This window comes from Moschus berezovskii, chromosome 23 (genome assembly GCF_049115385.1).
Source record: "Moschus berezovskii isolate FMDL1 chromosome 23, NW_MosBer_1.0, whole genome shotgun sequence".
NCBI lineage: Eukaryota > Metazoa > Chordata > Mammalia > Artiodactyla > Moschidae > Moschus > Moschus berezovskii.
The window spans coordinates 41,129,412-41,152,115 of record NC_142482.1 but is presented as its reverse complement, the minus strand read 5'-3'; the positions used below and the strand labels follow the sequence as shown (position 1 = coordinate 41,152,115).

The 22,704-nt window shown below is 42.3% G+C and overlaps 6 non-coding genes across 6 annotated transcripts; 2 read left to right on the top strand and 4 right to left on the bottom strand.

Moving 5' to 3' along the window:
* Window positions 1–884: 884 nt before the first annotated feature.
* On the top strand, window positions 885–956 carry TRNAA-CGC (transfer RNA alanine (anticodon CGC)). Its single transcript has one exon. It is a non-coding gene; the product is annotated as a tRNA-Ala (tRNA).
* A 4,567-nt stretch (window positions 957–5,523) lies between these two features.
* On the bottom strand, window positions 5,524–5,595 carry TRNAA-AGC (transfer RNA alanine (anticodon AGC)). Its single transcript has one exon. It is a non-coding gene; the product is annotated as a tRNA-Ala (tRNA).
* A 3,579-nt stretch (window positions 5,596–9,174) lies between these two features.
* TRNAR-CCG (transfer RNA arginine (anticodon CCG)) lies at window positions 9,175–9,247 on the bottom strand. The gene has a single exon. It is a non-coding gene; the product is annotated as a tRNA-Arg (tRNA).
* A 1,147-nt stretch (window positions 9,248–10,394) lies between these two features.
* On the top strand, window positions 10,395–10,467 carry TRNAK-UUU (transfer RNA lysine (anticodon UUU)). Its single transcript has one exon. It is a non-coding gene; the product is annotated as a tRNA-Lys (tRNA).
* Window positions 10,468–14,769: 4,302 nt separating this feature from the next.
* TRNAA-UGC (transfer RNA alanine (anticodon UGC)) lies at window positions 14,770–14,841 on the bottom strand. Its single transcript has one exon. It is a non-coding gene; the product is annotated as a tRNA-Ala (tRNA).
* A 4,333-nt stretch (window positions 14,842–19,174) lies between these two features.
* TRNAF-GAA (transfer RNA phenylalanine (anticodon GAA)) lies at window positions 19,175–19,247 on the bottom strand. The gene has a single exon. It is a non-coding gene; the product is annotated as a tRNA-Phe (tRNA).
* Window positions 19,248–22,704: the final 3,457 nt, after the last annotated feature.

Here is a 22,704-nt window from a genome sequence, read left to right as displayed (position 1 = left end):
TTTGCTTTCCAATTCGAGGACCGCCTCGAATTGTCGTGTTCTGAAGATTTCGAGGGTTCTTTTTAAAAAATATCTATGTCTGTGGTAGGTTTTCGCATTACGATAAAGGGTTCTCTCAGGGAAACCAGTTTGACAGTTTGCTAGGTTCCCCAATCTTGTTTCACCACCCTGCATTTGCCTTTTCTTCCCCCAGACTAGAAAAATGTCATGCTTTTCGTTGTTGTTATTGTTTTAGGCTGCCCTAGGATATCTTAACTCCCCCAGCAGGGCTAAACCCCGCGCCTTCGGCAGCGAAAGCGCGGAATCCTAACTACTGGACCTCCAGGGAATTCCCTTGTCAGTTTTTGTTGTTGCTGTTTTTAAATTGATAGAACCTTAAAGCTTACCCCGCCCAAGTCCTTTGAGAATAGCCCTCAAGAGGTGCGGGACCCCTGGCTTAGAATCAGAACCGAAGACAATCTCAGAACACGTGGTAGTGCGTGAGGGAACAATGCGAGGCAGCTGGGAAAAGGACGTTGGCCGAGCATCCCACCCTACCTGGTGTGGCGATCAGTTCGGCTGCCTCTGTCAAGCACTTCAGCTGAGCCGGTACTGCTGACGATTTGTGTTGGAAATTTGTGACTTTTTCTGGAGAAAGAAAGCAACTGTCACTTATTTCCTCTGAGTGAACCTTGGAGCAGGCTAACAGGAGTGGGAAAGTCCTAGAATCTAGAAACTCCGTCAATCGGACTATAACTTTACTGAAGCCGCTAGGTAATATCCAGTTTAGTAAGTTCACAAGCGGTAGAATTAAACTTAATGGATTTTCTCCACCAGAAAATAAATCCAATCTCAAAAGGAAATTAATATTTTATAAACGATCCCCGAAGAGCTCCTTAGTAGTAGGGGGTGTAGCTCAGTGGTAGAGCGCGTGCTTCGCATGTACGAGGTCCCGGGTTCAACCCCCGGCTCCTCCATCTGCCATTTTTCCTCATCCACCCCTTTCATTTTTGTCACACATTTTGTCATGTTTCCTTTTCCCTTATTTTTTTTTTTTTATGTAGTCCAATGGATTCCCTTTAATATTACACCATTTCTACTCCAAGGACGTTGGTGTCATCCAACGCGGGCTTTTACAGAAGGAAAAAAGGAGGAAGAGAAGAAAAAAAGGAACCACACTCATCCGCATTTCCTCTGTCAGAAGCACCAAGTCTGCAGTCGTATTAACTGACCCATTCATTTTGGGCCCCAGTTGAAAGGATCCCTAAATGACAGGATGGGGAAAGGAAGGAAATAAGAACAAATAAGCAGGTCCTCGAAGTTTCCTTAGTTTTTTGAGCACTGGCTGGTCTAAGAGGGGAGGAACAGAAAAGCTTCCCTCTGGTTTCCTTATGCCTTTCTTTCCCCAGCTCCCACCGCTGGGCGCACACCTGCCACTCCTGCCTGGGCTGCAGAGAATCCTAGATAGGGTGCAAGGCAACAGACCCCTAGTATTTCTTGGTGAGTGAGTGGGTGGAAGTTGGCCCAAAGTGAGGTGGCACTTAGCAAAACCTTTGCCACGCAAACGTTTAAAACATGATTTGAAAGAACTAGCTGACGCTCATTTTATTCCATATTAAATCGACTTCAACAGGAAATTTACACAAAATGTGTACTAGAAGACATTCATTAACTCCCCACCATCCCCTCAACCAAAACACCTAACTAAAGTAAAATCTCAGAAACCCTGTGAACAGCAGATTTAGATTCCTTACCCTTCTACATTTCCTCACTGAACTTCACTTTTCTGTTCTTATTATTAAATGAATTAACAACACCTCATGCAACACCATACTGACGTCCCAGAAGATGTGGCCAAAGGTGTGTGGGTGAAAATAAGAATAGATACATAAGTTGCTTGTATTTAACAAACAAGCAAACAGAAACCATTTATTTAAAAATCAGCACAAACTACTGAATATCATTGCTCTGCACTTCATTTTCTGTGCAAGTTGAGTGTCGGGTGAATGTACAAAAATTGTTCCATTTTTCTTTACCAAAGACTTTGCACGATAATTTTTGTATTAGAAGAGGACGTTCTAAAACATGAAATAAAAATTTTAAAAATAGTGTCTAATTTCCCTCATTTGGAGAAACTAAAAGCTGACTCCTAGTTCATTCAAGATCACAAGAAAGCAGGGATCTGTCAGAAGCTCAGCTTCCTCTGGATTCAAACCCTAGACAGATGCTCAAACCAGCCAAGTCACAAAGCCCATTCCCACCAGGGCCATCTCTGGGCTGTCTCCACTCAAGTATGTTGCAATGCTGCTGTCTAAACCATTTCAGGGCAAAGGTTCAATGAATAAGTTTTCTCTTTTTTCTCTTCTTTTTCTTTCATTCTCTAGACTCCTGACATGGGAGAGTAGACAAATGAGTGAAAAATAGCTTAGGCCACCTTTTCCCACTTTGCCCACCATGGATTCTCAGGGTATTTTTTCTTTTGCCCTTCATTATCCTCACTCTATTTGGTGTGCAGCCCTTCTATTCCCTTAGCAAATCTCTCAGGCAACTGTCAAAAGCCAGGAGACATCAGAAGTTCCCATGAAGAACACTCTGGTTACATTCTCTCATTTGCATACATGTTTCCAGGAAAAGGGAGTAGCTGAACCCTAGTGCTGTGAAGCCTCAGCCGTGACATGCATGCCCATGTTAACTCAAGTGCCCTCAGGCTGGAACTCTGAACATGTTGCTCCTTCTCTTGGTAACCTCCTCCGGATGGCAGATTTCCCACATTATCACATCAAGGGGCCTGCAGCTCCAATTCTTCTGGCTATGAACCCCAACTGGAAATACTAGAAGAAAGGTACAAAAGAGCAGGACCTGAAAAGTTTCCTGGGGAATTTAGATCCAGATGGAAAGAGAAAACGGTTTCCAAATGAAAAACAGTAAGTATATGTTGCTGCAGACAGTCACTCTAACAAACTCTGGAGCCCAGCAAAATTGGGTCAGTGGTTTTGCCTTGGGGACTTCGCAGTTCTGTTTCTGAGATCCACAAATATGCATAGTGAAGTGGAGTTGCTCAGTCGTGTCCGACTCTGCGACACCGTGGACTGTAGCCTACTGGCTTCTCCCTACATGGGATTTTCCAGGCAAGAGTACTGGAGTGGGTTGCCATTTCCTTCTCCAGGGGATCTTCCCAACCCAGGGATTGAACCCGGGTCTCCCACATTGCAGGCAGATGCTTTACCCTCTGAGCCAAAAGGGAAGACCCACAAATATGCATAAGAGTAGTATTAATATTTCCAAGGCTGAGCAAGAATGGCTAAGAGAAATTCTATAACAACTTTCCCACCCCCACCCAATGCTCTTGGACAAATACTCGAACCTCAGTCATCACAGAGGTATACTGACTATATGCTTTCCTCCTGTTACTAAAATCTGTGGTGACCAAATACGAGCTTTAGGAGTAATTCTAGATCATTGTGTCTTCTCTTCTGCTTTATCTCACAAGGCAAATCTGTATTTTTCTGAATACTGGAATCAACTATATACCAACTGTTTCATTCTTCCCTTGCTCCTTTTCCAAAAAAAAAAAAAAAAAAGCCTGAATGAAGCTCAGTTGGTTCTGGAAAGTCCCTAAAATAAGCCCTTTTAAAAAAGTTGTTTCTTGTCTGCTTTGGGTATTAATTGCAGCATGCACATGGGACCTTGTTCCCTGACCAGGAATGGAACCTGGCCCCCCTGCACTGGGAGTGCAGAGTCCTAGCCACTGGATCACCAGGGAAGTCCCCAAAGTGAGATAACTTGTAAAACTAACTTGGTGAATAATATAGGCAGCCTGAAGAGACCCACTCACACAGAGATAAACAGTTTTAGACTAGAATGCAATGGTTCCCAAACCTGGGGAACCGTGGGTTGACTTCATAAATATATGTATTCCCATCTCTACCTATGGCCCCTGAGATCAAAGAATCATGGAATGGGGATGGAGGTATGGAATCTATGTAGTGGAAATGCCTCCCCAGATAATTTTGTTGCTCATCTAGGTTTGAGAACGTTAACCCAGACAGTTAACAGTTTCAACTTTTGAACCGTGGTGTTAGAGAATTCTCTTGAGTCCCTTGGACTGCAAGGAGATCAAACCAGTCAATCTCAAAGGAAATCAATCCTGAACATTCATTGGAAGGACTGATGCTGAAGCTGAAGCTCCAATACTTCAGCCATCTGATGCAAAGAACTGACTCATTTGAAAAGACCCTGATACTGGGAAAGATTAAAGGCAGGAGAAGGGGACGACAGAGGATGAGATGGTTGCAGGGCATCACCGACTCCATGGACATGAGTTGGAGCAAGCTCGGGGAGTTGGTGATGGACAGGGAGGCCTGGCGTGCTGCAGTTCCTGGGGTCGCAAAGAGTCAGACGCGACTGAACAACAATCCAGACAGTGGAGTTGGGGGAACTGACGTGAGCTGCTGGGAAACAAGTAGCCAGGAGGAAGCGGTGAAGCGGAAAGAAAGGGGAGGCAGGCAGGTAAAGTGGAGAAGGTGGAGCAGTAGGCGATGAAGAAGGAGCGGGGAGAGAGGAGGCCGGTGGCTGTGGTTGGGGAGACAGAAAAGAGAAAAGAGCAAAAGAAAGCTTGGGACTAGGTCTTTACTACGCCCACTGTTTGGTTGACCCGGGAGGTAATTTGCACATGTGTTGCCTCTGTGTCCTCTGCTCACTCCAGGGATGCAGGAAACCAGAAGGTTCTCTTCCTCCTAAGGGAGGCGTGCTTGGTCCTCCGCCTTCAAGGAGACCGATTCTGAGCTAGCCATTCTTGTACTTTAACGTCACTTGGTTCCTGGCTTTTATTGCACTGAAGTAACCAGATTGGGAGATCCAAGGAATGTCAAGCCCCATGATTAAATGCTCAGTTCAGTTCAGTTCAGTTCAGCCGCTCAGTCGTGTCCAACCGACTCTTTGAGACCCCATGAATCACAGCACGCCAGGCCTCCCTGTCCATCACCAACTCCCGGAGTTCACTCAAACTGATGTCCACAGAGTCGGTGATGCCATCCAGCTATCTCATTCTCTGTCGTCCCCTTCTCCTCCTGCCCCGAACCCCTCCCAGCATCAGAGTCTTTTCCAGTGAGTCAACTCGTCGCATGAGGTGGCCAAAGTATTGGAGCTTCAGCTTTAGCATCAGTCCTTCCAATGAACACCCAGGATCGATCTCCTTTAGAATGGACTGGTTGGATCTCCTTGCAGTCCAAGGGACTCTCAAGAGTCTTCTCCAGCACCAAAGTTCAAAAGCATCAATTCTTCAGAGATCAGCTTTCTTCACAGTCCAACTCTCACATCCATACATGACCACGGGAAAAACCATAGTCTTGACTAGACAGACCTTTGTTGGCAAAGTAATGTCTCTGCTTTTTAATATGCTATCTAGGTTGGTCATAACTTTCTTTCCAAGGACCAAGCGTCTTTTAATTTCATGATTAAATGTTACACAAGTTTAAAAGGTGTACATGCAGAACCTCCCCCGCGGGGAAGAACCTCAGCAGTATGGGAAGCTCACGGAGCTTATGGAGGTGCTGGGGATTGAACCCAGGGCCTCGTGCATGCTAAGCACGCGCTCTACCACTGAGCTACACCCCCTTGCGTGAGGGCGCTAGCATACTGTCCCTTGCTATTTAAAAAAAAAAAAAAATCGTTGTAGGAAGGTGTTGGCAAGATAAATCCCTCCATTATTTTCACTTCTTCCTTTTCTGAAATCTCTGGGCTGACTCTTGTCTCACGGCTAGGGCAGGAAAAAGAGATATTGATTCTGGACCGAAAAACCTTTAGATCTTTCCACAGTCCTCTTCCCCATCAAGGGCGGTTTTCCCAACTGCCTCTTGTGCCAGTTCCAGTCCACCACGAGGGAGAGTCCCAGAACTGAATCTTCTGTTATGTCGTCAGATCTTTCCTTCTTTAGAGAGTCTTCCGCTGCCCACAGCTACCAAAAAGATGCAAAAAGTAGCACTTGGAATAAAAAGACGCCTTCCCGGAGTACAACCGAGGGGGCGTTGCTCCAGGTGTGAATTTAAGACAAAGAGGTGAATTAATTCACAGGACTTGACCGAAACAAAGTGAGGAGTATGTGTCTCAGGCAGTCTTGTAGTCTTGCAAACTCCTGCATTCAGCACCTGGACTTCGAATATGACAGCGACTTTGTTACCACGACGCTAGTTTTGATTTTGTAGACAGTACTTCAAGAGAGGCCGCGGACAGAGGGAAGAGGAGAAATGTGAGCGCTCCTGTTGTAGCATCTCTCTGATCAAATTATTTGCGCATAGAGGAGAGCGCCAGGGAAGCTGAGCGCAACCTGTGAAACAGATTCGCTTTTCCTAAAACGTTCCAAAGCTTGAAAAATCAGCAAATTTCATCAGTTCCCAAGGCGCAGAAGGTCAACACTTTCCAGCTTTAGGCAAACATAGGTGCCATCGTTAATCTACAATTTTTGGACAAAAATCCCAAACCTTCTCTGGCACCAAGAGAAGATAGGTGCCCGGATGGGTTATATTATTACTATCCTGGAAAGAGGAGCGGTTGGGAAGTGCAATCAGCAGAGGGGAAGCTTGGAGAAGGGAGAGTGACTTGGTTCTTGGAGGGGAAAAGGATGAAGCTGATGCGGGGCAGAAAAGAGAAAGAGAGGCAAGCAGAGGAAGAAGATAGAAGAGGATCGTTTGGAGATGGGTCTCAACGGAGAGGCACAGAGGTGGCAAGTGCCCAAGCGAAGCCTCGCTGCTGCACTTTCTGCAGGGCCTCGGGAAGAGAAGGCTCCTTCCTAAGGCAAGTGGTTTGAAAGACTGTGTCTCACAAAAAGATACGTCCCGTTTTGCCCAAGATTTTATGACTCTGAGCGTGCTTTGCTCCACTTTCTGTCGCGGCAAACACAGGTTGAGCATTTTCGAGGGCGCACCTGTGGTTGCGTGTATCTGGAGCAGAAGCCCCGGTATCCGAGGTTACGGAAAGGCGACGTTGTTCGTATCCCCAGATGGCAGCAGCTTCGAATTTAGAAACGGATTCCAGCTGCGGTTCTGTGCTTGGGCATTTCACCTGGCATTAACAGATTTTATTTGGTTTTAAAATGCAAAGGAAAGAATGGGGAGGGAGGTGAGGTTAAGCAGTAGCTAAACGTTTTTGGTTTAAATAGTTAATAAATTCCCACTGAAACCATCGTATTCCCGGGTAGCTCAGTTGGACCCGCATCAGGACCTTAGTCGGAGGACCCAGGATTCAAGACCCCGTTCTGGTGCAGAGTCTTTCGCTTTCCCCATACTTTCATACATACAGAAAAAAGCTACTGAACCCTGCTTTCGTTTGGAGCCCGTTACTAGTCACATGCTTATTCTTTTGTTTTAGCTTCTGTTGAATGTTACTTCAAAATCTTCATAGAAATCAGTGACATAGGCTCTATTCGTCACCCTCTTGTTGAATGTGGGTGCTAACCAGTACAAGAGCTCTGTTAGAAATTTGCTCTCTGCAGCAAAACCTTTGCTCTACATTCTTTTAAACACTCTCTTCTTTTGTAGGTCTAAAAGAGATCATTTTTATTTTAGAAAAAGTTAAAATTTGAACTTAGATATAAAGAAAAATAGAACATTACAGAAAGTTTCCCTATACTCTGCACTCAGTTTCCTTAGTAAGATGATACATTTGCCAAATTAATGAACTAAAATTCATAAATTTTAGAAAATAAAATCCATAATCTTTTCAGATTGCCTTAGTTTTGCCTAGTACACCTTTTATTTTCCAGGATATTGAACCAGCAATGCTAGAGAGGATCTAGTCTAATGATTTTTAAATTGGTGAAATTTATTTCACGGGACTTCCTCTTGCCAACTGTGAATTTTCTCAAAACCATCCAAAAATGACACTGATTTTAAAAGACACTTGCTCCTTGGAAGGAAAGTTATGACCAACCTTGATAGTATATTAAAAAGCAGAGACATTACTTTGCCAACCAAGGTCCGTCTAGTCAAGGCAATGGTTTTTCCCGTGGTCATGTATGGATGTGAGAGTTGGACTGTGAAGAAAGCTGATCGCCGAAGAATCGATGCTTTTGAACTGTGGTGTTGGAGAAGACTCTTGAGAGTCCCTTATACTGCAAGGAGATCCAGCCAGTCCATTCTAGAGGAGATCAATCCTGGATGTTCATTGGAGGGACTGATGCTAAAGCTGAAGCTGCAATACTTTGGCCACCTCATTCGACGAGTTGACTCACTGGAAAAGACTCTGATGCTGGGAAAGGTTGGGGGCGGGAGGAGAAGGGGACGACGGAGAATGAGATGGCTGGATGGCATCACCGACTCTGTGGACATGAGTTTGAGTGAACTCCGGGAGTTGGTATGGACAGGGAGGCCTGGCGTGCTGTGATTCATGGGGTAGCGGAGAGTCGGACACGACTGAGCGACTGAACTGAACTGAAGGAAAGTTGATTTTTAATGTTAATCAGGTGCCTTCCTCGTGCATCACAGGCAGATTCTTTACCACGTGAGCCACCACCCTTCCACATACAAGGTCATGTGTAAAATCCCCTGTATCTCCGTGTGTTTTCTCTACTCTGTAACCAAATCCTTCTTGCTGCACCTTTTCATTCATTTTATCATGAGTTCTCTGCTCATATAACATGAAAACCAATGCTCCAATGCCTTGCTTTTGCAGCTGTTCCAATGCGAGAGGCTTTGGTTCTACATAAGGTGGCTATTTTGGCAAAAGGACAATAGAATGGAAGAGGGAAAAGGGAGGGAAAAGTCTGTCTTAAATTTCCACCAAGAAAAAGAGGTCCAGGGTAGTCCCTGGCGGTTCAGTGGTTAGTACTGCACTGCTTTCACTGCTGAGGATGCAGGTTCAGTCCCTGGGTGGAGAATTATGATCCTGCAACAAGAAAAAGAGACCTACCCCAACTTCAAGGGGAAACTCACCTTCATTTCTACCACTTCTAGAGAAGGATTCTGAGCAAGAAAAGTCAGGGTCATTATGGTATCAATAACTATACACGCCTTAGTACTTCACTACTAGGTACTATTTGGTGATTAGACACCAATGACAAAATGTAAGGTTATCAGTAATTAAGGGGTATACTAATTTGGCTTTTTTAAGACACCTGTCCCATTTCAGGTTTTCTTTTCAAGGTCAGCCTTTAGAGGCCAAATGAAAACAGATTCCATTTCTTGTCTGACAAGAAACAAGCGACCACGAAGGGACTCGAACCCTCAATCTTCTGATCCGGAATCAGACGCCTTATCCATTAGGCCACGCGGCCGATTGATGAGGTTATGTTTTCAAATTTGAAAGCTGAAACGTGGAACGTTTCTATTTTCAAATTTCTAATTTCAATTAGAGGACGATTTCATTGACAACATTTCCACCCCAAAGGGCATAAAACTGCATCAAATCCCTGACAATAATTACTTGAAATTAATAAATGGTAAGGCGATCAGAAGTGATGCAAACTTTGAAGGCTGTCTTGCCTAAGTCACTGAAAATGATGATGCAATTTCGATGGAAAAATATGAGCCATGAACTGAAGTCTGCAATGAAGGAATGATGACAGCATAAGAAGAGGGAGCTTCAGAATTTGGTATGTTCTGACTTGTTCTATTGCAAAGACACAAAGGCACATCTTCCAAGAAAAACCTGTAAGCTCAAACAGAAGAGTAGGAGCTAGGGTCTGGACTGAATAAGTCTGAAGAAACACCTTCTGCTGTTTCCTATGAAATTGTTTTAGTTAAATCCTTTTCCTTCTAGAAATGGGTTCAATGAGAAGCTCTAGATTAGACAATGGTCCCTTGTTGTTTTCCTGTGTGGAGAGACTGTTGGTTCTAGTAGAAGCTGAAGAGTGGAAATCCACATTACATTGGGCCTGGCCAGCAAGAGCTGTTACACTTGGTTCTCAGCCTCCCATCAACTAACTCCAAGACCCCCCTTGCCAAAGGAATGCTTGGAGGCAGTTTCAACCACCATTAGAAAGAGACCTGTTACAGAACATTTTCTTGCATCTTCAAATTCCTCCTCCTTCAACTCTCTTTCTCTCTGCCTACAGAGGCTGCAAGAAAGATGTGTAAGACAATGAAGAGGGATACAAATGGAAATAGTGTGAGTGCTGTCCGGAGAAATTTAGGTGAGGGACTTGGCAATAAATGAAACTCTCTGTGTCTAGCAATATGGTCTGAAACCCAGCAATGCTTTGTCTGGGAGACACAGCATCTCTGGTTCTGAAAACCTAGAGAAGGAAGACAAGAGAAGAGGAAGGAAAATGTTCCTGATGATTGCAGCATCTCTCTCAAAGAGAATCTTTTTAGCATTGAGAAAAATTCAAGAAATATGACTTGGGAACTAAAACCTGAAAGATAAAATAAATTGGCCAAATGTGCAAAGATAAAGTACTCAGGGAAAGTCTAGTAGCAGAAGCCTGGATAGCTCAGTTGGTAGAGCATCAGACTTTTAATCTGAGGGTCCAGGGTTCAAGTCCCTGTTCAGGCGTGTGATCCTCTGCTTTATCTTTATTCACACAGGAATGAGTTCAGGAAAAAGATACCCTGCTTTGTATAAGGATACATGCATGCTCAGTTGTGTCCAACTCTTTGCAATCATATTGAAACTTTGCTTGTTTGACAATGGATTTACCAATCCAAAGGGAAAGTCTTCGGAAATTGTTCAGACTACAGACTTCAGAACCGAAAGTTTGGATTTTATGTAGTGTTTAGAAGAGAGTCTCTTTCGTCAATTGACCGGGGGGAAAAATCAACCAAGACATCTGACAAACATAACAAAGATAAAAAGTCTTGAAACCAGAAACACAAGACACTTCAGCCATCCATATAGAAAATTCAAATGACAGCAGTTCATCAGAAATGATAGAGGTTAGAAGGAATGGCACATTTTCCAAGTTCTTAAAGAATGGAATTGTCAGTCCAGAATCCTATATCCAGAGAAAATATCCTTCAGAAATGAAGAAGACAACAAGATAGTCTCAGATAAAGGAAAACTAAGGTAATTGGCTACCAATGAATTACCTTAAAAGAATGGCTACAGTAAGTTCTCCAAACAGAAAAGAAATGATAAGAGAAAAAATATTGGATATTAGGAAACAAACAAACAAAAAACATGGTGAGTACAGTAAACTTTCCTTGTGTTGAGTTTTCTTAATTATGTTTGAAACAAAAGTGTAACAGTTTTGAAGCAAAAGTATAACTCTGTTTTGGTTCTAAGTATATGTGAAAGAAATGATCAAGACAATTATATTACAAATGAGGAAAAGTAAAGTGACAAAAAGGAAGGTGAGGTTGCTACATTTCACTTGAACTGGTAAAATGGTGACACCAGTACACTCTGATGAGTTAAATATCGATAATGGAATTCTTAGAGTAACTACTTTTAAAAACATCTATACAAAGAATACAATAAAAAATACTATAGATAAATGAAAATGAAATTCTAAAATATGTACAAGTGGTCCATAAAAAGGCAAGAAAATGAGAACAAAGAATAAAAATAACAGAGAACAAACAAAACAAAAAATTAAAATCCCAGACTTAAGCCCTCAGTTCAGTTCAGTTCAGTTCAGTCACTCAGTCGTGTCCAACTCTCCGCGACCCCATGAATCACAGCACGCCAGGCCTCCCTGTCCATCACCAACTCCCGGAGTACACTCAAACTCATGTCCACAGAGTCGGTGATGCCATCCAGCCATCTCATTCTCCGTCGTCCCCTTCTCCTCCCGCCCCCAACCTTTCCCAGCATCAGAGTCTTTTCCAGTGAGTCAACTCGTCGCATGAGGTGGCCAAAGTATTGCAGTTTCAGCTTTAGCATCAGTCCCTCCAATGAACATCCAGGATTGATCTCCTCTAGAATGGACTGGTTGGATCTCCTTGCAGTATAAGGGACTCTCAAGAGTCTTCTCCAACACCACAGTTCAAAAGCATCGATTCTTCGGCGATCAGCTTTCTTCACAGTCCAACTCTCACATCCATACATGACCACGGGAAAAACCATTGCCTTGACTAGATGGACCTTGGTCGGCAAAGTAATGTCTCTGCTTTTTAATATACTATCAAGGTTGGTCATAACTTTCCTTCCAAGGAGCAAGCGTCTTTTAATTTCATGGCTGTAATCAGCATCTGCAGTGATTTTGGAGCCCAAAAAAACAAAGTCTGACACTGTTTCCACTGTTTTTCCATCTATTTCCCATGAAGTGATGGGACCAGATGCCATGATCTTTGTTTTCTGAATGTTGAGCTTCAAGCCAACATTTTCACTCTCCTCTTTCACTTTCATCAAGAGGCTTTTGAGTTCCTCTTCACTTTCTGCCATAAGGGTAGTGTCATCTGCATATCTGAGGTTATTGATATTTCTCCCAGCACTCTTGATTCCAGCTTGTGCTTCTTCCAGCCCAGCGTTCCTCATGATGTACTCTGCATATAAGTTAAATAAGCAAGGTGACAATATACAACCTTGACGTACACCTTTTCCTATTTGGAACCAGTCTGTTGCCCTACATACCAATAATTACACTAAATGTAAATAGTCTAAGGGCACCAATTAAATCCACAGGGTAGATTAAAAAATAGATCAAACGATAAGCTGTCTATTTACAAAAATATTCACCTCAAATATAACCTGTAAATATATAAGCAGTTTGAAATTAAAAGGATTTAAAAAAATATGTCATGCAAATGTTAATCAAAAGAAAGCATAGCTATATCAATATCAGATAAAGTAAACTTTATAACAAAGAAAAGACAAAGGAGGATATCACATGATAAAAGTGCCCATCCACCAAGAAGGGCATAGCAATTCAAAATATGTATGCACCAAACCACAGAGCTGAAAAATATGTGAAGAAGGAAAAACAAAAACAAAAACCTGATAGAGCTGAAAGGGAAAACAGGCAAATTTACCAATAAATAATTGATGGGACAACTAAACAGAAAATGACCAAGGATATAGAAAACCTCGAAAATGCCCTCAGCCACCAGAATCCAATCAACATAGAATAGTTCATCCAATACCAGCAGAGTACAGACACTTTTCAAATCCATCAAATATCCAAGATAGAACATATCCTGGGACATAAAACAAACCTCAACAAATTTAATAAACTTGAAGGATACAGTGTGTTCTCTGACCACAGTGGAATCGAACCAAAAGTCACAGAAAGATGAGGCAGATTTTCAAACAGTTGAAAGCTAAACAACACAATTCTAAATAAGCCATAGAACAAAGCAGAATTTCAATGTATACAAGAAAAGGAAAAAAAAAAGTCTCGTATTAGTCATCTAAGTTTTCATTGAGAGAGCCAAAGGGAAAAAAACCTAAGGCAAGCAGAAGGAAAAAAAATAATAAAAAACAATAGCCTGTCCACGTAGGGGGGCCAGCACCATGGTCAGGGAATCTGGTATTGGTTTGTTTCCCAAGGTCTTGAGCTCTGGTTCTGAGATCCACAGGGTCCAAGCTGAGGACAAGAACAGACAGCGGGATAATCCAGCGAAATTTTTGCCCCTCTCAGTATATACGGAATCCGGAATCCTTTACTGAAGGAAGGAGCATCAGGGAGGAGATTTGGCCACTGGGCCCTACGTGCAAAATGAACTCGCCGTTTGCCAAATTATTTCTTGAGATCCCATTGTCCTCGTGGAAAGGGCAGAGCTTCCCACTTTCAGCCAAAGTTTGGTGTGACAACCAACTCAGATACTAGCTTTGGAGGAAATTCTAAATTATCCTTGATGGGCGAAATAAGAAATCGACCTTGTTTATCAGCTCCCCCCCGTTGATTCTGAAAGTCAGCAAGGTTTGGCAGTTCTCAGCCTTTGAGGCGAGCGAGCTGAGCTGCTTGGGAAAGTTAATTCCAGGAGGGCGATTAGTGTGGGTCAAGGCGAAAGAACTTGAGAGCAGAATGCAGGGAATGATAAGGAAAGGCAGGCTGAGACATGGTGGAGTCCGGGGCTGCCGCGGCCACAGGAAGGTGGAGGAGGAAAAAACTGGACAAACGCTTAGGTTGACAAAACATCTGGCTGGGAAGAGAGGCGGTGAGCTGCCCGTCTCTGCCCGTCTCTGCTGCGCTTCCTCTGGGTACACGGAAAGCTCACAGGTCCATTCTCGATAAAAGAATAGAGCCTGCGGGCACTTTTCCGCAGGAAGATCCCTTCCTTTTGCTCGACTGTCGCGGCTTTCGGAGCATTTCGTTGCTCTTTCTCGGCGTCGAGTTTCTGTTTTCGGTGGATCCGGGTGGTATTGGCGGTTTCCGATCGCGCGGCAGCCGGGCCCACAGCGTCCCGATACCCACTCGCCAGGGGTAAGAGAAGCGGTCAAAATAGAAACAGGATCCTCCTGCGTCTTTAGATTTCAGCATCAGAGGTATAGATAGGAGTGAGTGTTTTTTTTTCCTGAAGTGTTGAGCTTGGAATGCAAGATACGAAAGGTAAGCCAGTAACCAAATATCTTTAACTTGAAATGGTTTTCAGAAGCTCACTTAAGTTCCCTCTAAATAGTTCGGTGTGTCATTTGTCAGAACTTTAACCTCAAGGCCGAGAGGTCCAGACTCTGTTCCGGTTAGAATCCCGTTCTTTGTCCTACTTGGTTTTTTGTCTGCCCTCTGCTGTTGCAGTCGTCTCGGTGACGTAGAGGTTCACAGCAGGAGATGAGGGATTTCACCGAAACCCATTGGGTTATGTTTTTACTTTCTATGTGTACAGGACTATAAGGGGGGAAAGCTTAGGAGAACTAAATCTGTATTCCTTGAAGAACAGTTTGAGAATATTCCAGAGAAAAACAGAACCAACGCCTTGGAGGTGCCGGGGATTGAACCCGGGGCCTCATACATGCAAAGCATGCGCTCTACCACTGAGCTACACCCCCTCGCTGGCTGCCTCCTTGGTGATACTTTTCTGGAAATTAATTTTATTTCCTAAGGCTCTGGATTCCTGAGCGTCTTGACAGTAGCGTTTAATGCCAAGTTTTAAGCCAGAGACCTTCAGAAACCAAAGCAGGATATTGATGCTCTAGTGCATAGAAGTTGTGCCAGGGATCGAGCCCGGGACAAGGCAAAAGATTGGAAGCATGTATCAGATAACCACAGGAAGTTTCCACCGTGGCCTTAAAACATGGTTGGGGTCTCCCATTACGCTTGACAAGAAATCAAATCAAGTGTCAGTATCTGGCTCTTAGATTTCCTCCAAATATGTCTTAGTGGCTCAGTGGCCGGCCAATGTGGGAGGTGCAAGAGACGCGGGTTTGATCCTGGGTCAGGAAGATATTCTGCAGTAGGAAATGACAAACTACTCCTGTATACTTGCCTGAAAAATTCCGTGGAGTAAGGAGCCTGGCAGGCTACAGTTCACGGGGCACCAAGAGTCAGACATGACTGAGCATACATGCACAAAAATGTCTTAAACGGAGGCATTCAAGGCCGTTGAAATTCGGCTTCCTTCTAGCCTAAAACGCTCCGTGGTATTTGCTGTTTGTTTGTTCCATTGGAATATTAAGGACTAGATTTGATAGAGGAAAGCCACAACCAATAAAACACCTCAGAGCGAAGCATTCGGCCTTGCAATGTAAGGGGCTTTCCCCCTCCCCCTCTTCTAACCTATGCACCGGGGTAATTCAGCAGACCCACCAATAATCCGAAATCTCTTCTTCATAAGGCATGAGTGCAACAACAACTTTAGCAATGGAGAGGAGTGTGAGACTATGAGAGTGAGACCAAAGACAAACAGCCCACAAGATATTCAGTTCAGTTCAGTTCAGTCGCTCAGTCGTGTCCGACTCTCCGCGACCCCATGAATCACAGCACGCCAGGCCTCCCTGTCCATCACCAACTCCCGGAGTTCACTCGAACTCATGTCCACAGAGTCGGTGATGCCATCCAGCCATCTCATTCTCCGTCGTCCCCTTCTCCTCCCGCCCCCAACCTTTCCCAGCATCAGAGTTTTTTCCAGTGAGTCAACTCGTCGCATGAGGTGGCCAAAGTATTGGAGTTTCAGCTTTAGCATCAGTCCTTCCAATGAACACCCAGGATTGATCTCCTTTAGAATGGACTGGTTGGATCTCCTTGCAGTACAAAGGACTCTCAAGAGTCGGGATAAAGAAAAAATATGTGTGGGTTTGATCAGTCTTTCAGTTATTTAGGAAGGCAGGAAAAGCCATGTCATTACAAAAGGAAAAAACTGCAGAAAATGTTTTAAAAGTTCTTCTGGAAATGGGAGAAAGATTGGAAATGGAGAAGATGAGCAAGCTTTGCTCTTGTTAAACTCAAGATCTATGTGGTGCACACTTGTGAGAATATTACATGGCAAACTCGATTACTCCCAGCCTTGGATCTGTGAGTAATCAGTAGACACAAGGATGTGGATGGTGAATAAAGACAGGAAACTGTGCTCATTAGTGATATGATATTCCTAGGAAAATAAGTTTGTTCCTGGACATTTCTTGAATACTGGGATTTACTATGATTAAAACTGTGTTCTTTGAACTACATAAGAAGACCACAAGAAAACACATTTTCTGACAGTAGATTTCTAGTGGTTAACAGGTTAACACTTTCTCCTTCTAGTTTGCCCATTAATTAACGTTTGCCAATATTCACAAAATAATTTTTTGAGTTCCTCTTGAAATTGGAAGAATATAATTTGCCTGACAGACTTGTGCTTTCAGTACTTTTTAGCTCATGAACTGCTAAGGAGCATTATTGTGACTGGTGCTATAAAATATGATGCTTTCCAATATTAAGGTTTGCAGAAACACTGCTTGGTCATAATGTGTTGCACCTGGAGAAAACTGCCTGTCTATTGGTTTCTCAGGGATTCATAATAATAAGGTATACTTTTTTTCTTTTTGCCCTATGAACAAGGTGGGAATTTTAAAAATTAAATATTTAGAGCTATAAAAATTTTGAGTAACTATTTTGTACACCCGAAACTAATATGATATTGTAAATCATCTACACTTCAATTCAAAAAAATCTACAACTGCCTTCAGACTATGGATTCATTTAATACAGAATTCTTATGAGGAATTAAACTTGTAAATTGGGAGACAGAACACACTCATGCCATATATACTCAATTCAGAAAATCTGAAAATCAGTGACATACATGTTTAATGCTGCACTGTCCAAAATATGGTAGCCACTAGCTACTTCGAGTATTAAACACTTGAAAAGATGAAATGTGCTGTAAGTGTAAAATATACACCAGACTTCAAAGACTTAATATGATATTTAAAATTTAACCTATATCACTAATAATTTTTATTGACTACTTATTTAAGTGATGTTTGATATACCATCTTTTATATATTCTTCCTAAATTAAGGCCATCTATTTTTATCTTTAATGTGACTACTACAAAATTTAAAGTTATAAAAGTGACTCATTTATGGCTTTATTATATTGCTATAGGACAGTCATAGCTACAAGAAGATATTACATATTTAGGTGCTGTTCTGGGAGAACCCCAGAACAATATGTGTGGACATGACACAAAGCATTTACTTGCATGATTTCCTTTGATAGTTATAGAACCCTTTTTGATATAGACATTATTAGCCTTATTTTTAAGATATTGAATGGAAAACTAATTATGCTTTGTGAATTACCCAAGACCTCTCACTTCAATAAAATATAAAGGGATCATTACTGTATTAGGCAATAAAATACTCAATGATGCTGTTTGTCCAATCAAATGTTTCTTAATGAGATAAAATGCAAGCTTCTGAACTGGGGAGGGACAGGTAGCTAACGGATAGTTTCTAACACCAAGTTCCTGTATAGTGAACGTCCCTATATCGCCCCCCTATTGCTAAGTTTGGACCAATTTTCCATTTGCAACTTGATGAAGTTCTGATGTTGAAATATTGTTGATTATTTTCTTCTGACACAATGTCCAAGAATTGTTAGGAGAAAACAGACACTGTGAAACTGAAACAGAAATTCAAAAACAAGAAAAGAATTCAAAAGGACACAAGTGATAACAAAGAGTTTCAAGGAAAAAAAGTTGAAATAAAAAGGAAAAAATGTATTTGTATCTGAGTCTTGATGACTTTGCTGTCCATTTGCTTTCATTTTTCAGTATTCTTGGTCCCTTTGTGAAAGTTCAACAGAATAATTCTTAAAGAAGTGTTTATTTTTATTCTTTCCTAGATAATAAAATAGAAATAAGATGTGCAAATTCTAAATAGAGGTGCAAGATTGAAGGAATGTCTCGTCAAAAACAAAACTTGGGATGGTCTTATAATTGTTTAAAAGCTTGAGAATGTTCACCAAAGCTCCTATTCCAACAGTTTAAAAAGGGGGTGGACTCAAGATGAAAACTCATATTTTCTGATTGGAAAATATTTATTGTGTATATCACTTCCACATAAATACACTTATACAGTGTAGTAGTCTTTTTCTACAGCTTCCCCACCCCCACCACCACCAATTTTTGTGATTAAAAAGATCACACACATGTCGAGTCCAGCTCGACAGCACTGGTTCCTGAAAGTGCGATGAGAGGAAAGAATGAGAAACACTCAAGAAAGTTACAGCGGGGATCAGGGGACCAACACCACCACGAGCTGAAGGTGACCAAACTGATCTCAAGTCTGCTTTATACTTTTTGAGACTTGCTTGTACGTGTTTACATGAGCATAGCAGGCCACGTGGCCTTCAGTGATCATCCTGTGCAGTTAACATTTAATATTTTTGTATCCCTCTTTTTCTGTCTCAAGGACAAAGACCCAGTTAATCTTTATGTGCCTCCCAGGTGCCAAAGATAGAACAGTCTGTTGATGGCTCTCCATCCCCAGGGGTACATCCTGCTTGCAAGATGTTTTTTGTTCCTTCTTGGATTCCTTCAGGAGTCACATAATTGAGTCATGTCCTCTCAGCAAGATTGTTTAATTCTTTTGCCAGGCCTTTTAGTAGGCCTGTCTCCTAGACACACACACATCAAAGCAGAAATGAATTGTAAGTGCAAGAGGTTGTAGCATATTGTGATTTCTTAGCTCCTAGGAAAATAATTTCCTGGGTTTTAAAACTTTAAATAAAAGACCTCAGTGGAATAGCAACCAAAACGGAGCAAAACACACACACACACACTCTCTGATTGCATTTGCGAAAATGCCGTAAATATTGTTGTCAGATATAGACTCTGGGGATTGCAATACAATTATTATCTAACGGGTTGATAATTACACGAAAGTAAAACCAAGTTGCCGAAACCCGGGATCGAACCAGGGACCTTTAGATCTTCAGTCTAACGCTCTCCCAACTGAGCTATTTCGGCCACCTACTAGCAGCCTACTTAGTTGTTTCCCCAAAATAGCATAGTTTTCCTTCTTGAGGTAAACTTATCAAGTTCACTATTGGCCATTCATTCGCCCCCATATATACTGGCTTTCCTGAAATCCATGTCTAAAAATAGGATCCAATTTTAGGAGACAGTGGATGGGTTGATAGAAAAGCAGGGAAGTAAAGGGAGAGAAAGAGATTAAAAACAAAAAGCTGCATATATTTCTGCTTGGTCTCTTTCGGTTACTCCACTAATTCAAAGACTGCTCAGAAAACTGAGGGAATTCAGAATGAAATGATCGACTCATCTTTCAGTTCTTTTTCTGTCTTGCTCTTCAATGACAAGGCTAAAAGGATCACTGGGCACGTTAATGTGGAGACCGGCTCCTTGCTTCGGCTGGAAGAGATTCGGAAGGAGCCAGTTCTCTTTTATTTACTCTTTTTTCCTGGCTTTCCTTGTGCTGACACGTGGTCGGTAAGTGCGGGGACCGGAGAATAGAAACCGGAACCACTTAAAGTCAATCGGTCGGATAATGTGTTTATTTCCGTGTGAGCAAGCAAAACGTATTTTTAAAACGAGAAAAGTAGATTCATGTGTATGGTTTCCAATCCTCTCATAAAGAAAGGATACACCACTACTGAACGACACCTCTCACAACAGAAAGATCCTGAGGATCCTTTTTGAAATAGTAATCATATATCTAAGGAAGTCGTCAAAGATTGGATAGTTGGCCGGATACAAAAGCCATTGTCTCAAATCCCACTATTTCTTAAATCTTTAAATTATATCCTCTTAAGCTGCGACCATGGGAGAAATGGAAGGGTAGCAAACCAAGTAACACCGTTTCTGCTCGTAAGACATTTCATCCCATCAATTCTTTTCAAGATTCCCGCCCCAGCAGGAACCCCAACTGCCTGGAGGCATTTTTTCTGCAACCACCAGGAAAGATTTCAGAGTGGAACTTTTTCCCTGACTTCAACCTCTCTCCTTTTCTCTTTCCTATTCTTATGAAAAATTTTCAGCTCCTCTCCTCTTTATGAACAGTCTGAAAGAAGGTATTTCAACGCTATGTTTAAGGAAAGACCATTATCTGTGAAGAACTTTTGTGAAACTCTAAGAAAAAGACTAAAATCTCATTAAGAACAAATTAACAGTTCACAAAAAGAGGATGCCCAAAATAGCCAATAAACAATTTAAAAGGTGCCCAACATAATATGCTCTGAGGGAAACGTAAATTTAAAAACTGAATGAAATAATACTTCTCTTCACCCAAATCAATTACCATAAGAGAACTGATAACAACAAGAGCTGCTGAGCATGTGGAGCAACTGGAACAGTCACTCTCATACTGCTGATGAGACTGTAAACTGATGCACACACATTAGGAAACTATTTGGAAATACAGACTAAAATTAAATATACATATAAGCTATGCACCCACCCCCCCCGCAATAAACAAACTCCTCAGCTGCATTTACACCCAAGAGAAATGCATGAGTATTTTTCTTGAAAGACATATACAGGAATGCTAGTGACCACATTAGACATTTCAGACCAAAACTAGGAGCAGTCTAAATATACATTAACAGTAAAATGGATTAAAAAGTTTTGCTGCGTAGTATTCATACAATGTATTACTGCTGCTGCTGCTGCTGCTTAGTCACTTCAGTCGTGTCCGACTCTGTGTGACCCCATAGACGGCAGCCCATCAGGCTCCCCCGTCCCTGGGATTCTCCAGGCAAGAACACTGGAGTGGGTTGCCATTTCCTTCTCCAATGTGTGAAAGTGAAAAGGGAAAGTGAAGTCGCTCAGTCATGTCTGACTCGTAGCGACCCCATGGACTGCAGCCTACCAGGCTCCTCCGTCCATGGGATTTTCTAGGCAAGAGTACTGGAGTAGCTTGCCATTGCCTTCTCCGACTACGAACAATGAAAAAAGAACTACCGATACTAGCAACAATATGGATGTATCCAACTTAAAAAAAAAGAATGAAAAATCCATACTCAAATCAATACATATTGTATGATTCTACTTATATTATTTCAAAACACACAAAAAACTAATCTATGGTGATAGAAGTTGCTGCTGCTGCTGCTAAGTCACTTCAGTCGTGTCCGACTCTGTGTGACCCCATAGACGGAAGCCCACCAGGCTCCCCCGTTCCTGGGATTCTCCAGGCAAGAACACTGGAGTGGGTTGCCATTTCCTTCTCCAGTGTGTGAAAGTGAAAAGTGAAAGTGAAGTCACTCAGTCGTGTCCGACTCTTAGCGACCCCACGGACTGCAGCCCACCAGGCTCAACCATCCATGGGATTTTCTAGGCAAGAGTACTGGAGTGGCTTGCCATTGCCTTCTCCGGATAGAAGTTAGAGAGTAGTATTGATTGGGATGAGTCACAAGGAAGCTACTGGGGGTTGAAATATCATCTGTCTTTGCCAGAGCTATTGGTTACATGGCATGTAACCCATCAAGCTGAATAATTAAATTTCATCCATTTTTGTTTATATTAATTAAGTCTTAATTTAAATAACAAAAAGAAGAGAAGAAAGAAAAAGATCTCCTTGGATACCTCTTTGCCTCCAGTACATCTTATCTCTTTATTAGTATTTGAATTTCAGATTATGGTCTGCAGGCTGGTATATGGCTAAGAATTGTTTTTTTTACCCATCTGAGAGCATGAGAAACTTTTTATATAAAGTAGACAGTACCAGGACATAGGACTCCTTTTGTTGAATACAGTAGAAACAATTTCAGGGGTTTTCAGAATTTCAGAAATAATAATCTCTGGGATGAGGAAGTGACAGCATCTGAGAGGCACCTGCCAAGTGAATTTTAATAAAAATTAATAAAATGTGTAGGGCTTCCCAGGTAACTCAAATGGTAAAGAATCTGCCTGCAATAAAATGTGTATATCTGGACAAGTTCTTAAATCTCAGTCTCCGATTAGGAAAGAGTTGAGCTTTTTGCCTTTAGTTAAAATTTGGTGGGAGTGTAAATTCAGATGCAAGTCTTTAGACAGCTTCCTCTAAAAAATATTTTAGATCCTCTTACAGATTCTTTTTCCCTCAGCATTCCTCTACCAATCCAGGGTTTTACCCCCACGGTCAGCCGTGCATCTCGCCCCCATTCAAACCAAGCCTCAGCTTATGCAGGGGAAAGGCTGAGCTGGAAACTTAAGGAAAGAAATTAGAATGTGGAAATTTACGCGTGAGTATCTCAACGCGGAGGTTAAAATGCGTGGAAATGCAACTATAAACGCGCAAAACTACTGTGCAAATTCCATCGAGAAGCACATAGGATGAAGGAGAGGAGCCCAGTTGACCCGAGAAGGAAGAGGCAGGTGGGGTGAAGTGCAGGAAGAAAAGGAGAAAAGGAACGGAAAGGAAGTGGGCAGAGGAAAAGCATCCTCAAAATTATCAGGATTTGAGGGGAGGTTGGGGTCCAGGCTCCAT